Source organism: Sinocyclocheilus anshuiensis, unplaced genomic scaffold, assembly GCF_001515605.1.
Source record: "Sinocyclocheilus anshuiensis isolate Anshui unplaced genomic scaffold, SAMN03320099.WGS_v1.1 scaffold387, whole genome shotgun sequence".
NCBI classification, from domain to species: domain Eukaryota; kingdom Metazoa; phylum Chordata; class Actinopteri; order Cypriniformes; family Cyprinidae; genus Sinocyclocheilus; species Sinocyclocheilus anshuiensis.
Genome location: NW_015549624.1, coordinates 1,129,072 through 1,131,179, shown reverse-complemented (window position 1 = coordinate 1,131,179; position 2,108 = coordinate 1,129,072). Strand labels below are relative to the sequence as shown.

The 2,108-nt window shown below is 31.7% G+C and overlaps 1 pseudogene; it reads right to left on the bottom strand.

Moving 5' to 3' along the window:
- Nucleotides 1-61, bottom strand: part of LOC107659508 (proprotein convertase subtilisin/kexin type 5-like) — a 27,349-nt pseudogene extending 27,288 nt beyond the window's left edge.
- Between the last annotated feature and the right edge of the window lie 2,047 nt (nucleotides 62-2,108).

The window sequence follows — 2,108 nt, the reverse complement described above, 5'->3', positions numbered from 1 at the left end:
ATAAAGAGCGTCGAACCGGCGTTCATCGTTCGCGATGTTGTACAGCGCATCTATTCGCCATACACACACTCACACACAGTGCATTCAATGAAATGGGTCAGTCCTGCGCTGCCAATGACAACGAGCGTCTAAATAACAAAACTTGCCCAACAAGTTGCTTTCAAGGGGATTGGTCAACAGGCCTTCGGGGTCCACCCATTCCTCTGCTCTATTCCGCGTCTGATATAAAGGACGAGGTTATGCACAAACGCAAAATACTGAATTATTCAGTCTTCCTGAAGTATTACACACACACACACACACACACACACACACACACACATATATACATATTACATACTAACATTGTTCAAGCATAGAACTATAATTTATCTGAGAAAAACAGTAATCAGTGCAAAGTATCTCATAATGTATACACCTTTATATACAGTAGTAAAATATATTCATATTTTTGTTGTTGTTAATAAGATTAGCTATCTGAAAATATTTAAGTAGCCTATTGCATAATGTATACTAAATTACTAAATTAAAAATTATAATAATATATTGATAATAATAAATTAAAGGTGGTAGCCCACTGTAAAAAATAAGTGTTCATTAGTTGACTTAGTTACCTGACCATATGGGAAAAACATGAAATACATTGACGTGACTACTTTTATTTTACATTAAATGGGTTTTAGAAGTAAAAAGTATAATAAATAAATAAATAATTTATTTAAATAAAGAACAAAAAAATACAGTGGTTAAGAGACATTCCCATAATTCTCTGCACAGTTCATCACATTTGTTTATATTTTATTTCCCAGTTTAGCCTGATAGTTGTCAGCAAATACATCTCTGAGTCGCTCTGTTGCACATCTTATAAAAAGCTTCTTAAAGAAGATTTGAACATTCTTTTTGGCAAATTTGCTCTGACTCCAAGTTAGATGTAAGCAGGATTTTTAGGCCACTCCAAAAACAGGATTAAAGACATGCACATTAACCTTCTGGTTCAAAGCCACTTCAGTGCAGTTGTTTTTGCTCACTATTTTGGATCACTTTCCTGTTGAACGGAGTCTTACAAGTTCCAGAGCTCATGCTTGGGTTTTAGCACAAAGTCCAGTTTAAGAATAGAATCTCCTGTTATAACCTCTCACGCTTTGGATTTCTTTTGCCAAACTACATGAAATGTGATATGAGTTTATTTCAACTAAGGCTTTCACATTAACTTCATATTCCAGATTTAGGAAATGTATGTTGCATGCTATTGTTGTCTCGTGTGTTTTTCTCATTTCTGTCCCAGAGGACTTCAGCTCCTGTGAATCTGTCTTGGCCTCATCAGTACACAGATTGTGTGAGCTAAGCAACCTAAGGTATACAGTAAAACAAAATATTCTCATTGGATCATATTGATACCTTGCCATATATTGATGTATTTCAACTCTAGTATAAAAGGTTTAAAATAAATGGAATGAAAAAAAAAAAATAAATAAATAATAATGTTGTAGACAGACAAAATTATTAAAAATAATAATGTTGTAGACAGCTACAATATTTGATATAGGGATTTCAAAGGGAAAAAAATGTTTTGGAGGATCCTGATTCAGTGTGTAAATCCAGTCTGTAGCGAGCTCTGTGCAAACCTATGAAGACAAATGAGCAGCAGAGGGCAGCAGAGTGTGTGCTATTGCTGATAAATCAGACCGAACAACAGGCTCTCCACTGTTTTAATAGAAAGCCTAAATGTTTTAATTTTTTTGTACATTCTCTGATCTTCGGCAAATAATCAGAACTTCCAGTTAAATTCAGTAGGCCTATCGTAGCGTTATCATCAATGCCCATATTTTCGAAGGGAAATGTATGTATGTATTTATTTATTTATTTGTTTGTTTGTTTGCTTACATTTGACTTGCTATATATTTATAATAATAATAATAATAATAAATAAATAATAAAAGTAATAAATATAACAATAGGTCCCCTAAATAAAAATAAGCAACAATAATAATATAAAATATAAAAGTAATAAATATAATAATAAAAGAACAAAAGATTAATACAACAAGAATAAGAATATTATAAAACATAAACATAATAAATATAATAACAAAATAAAAAATAAACAA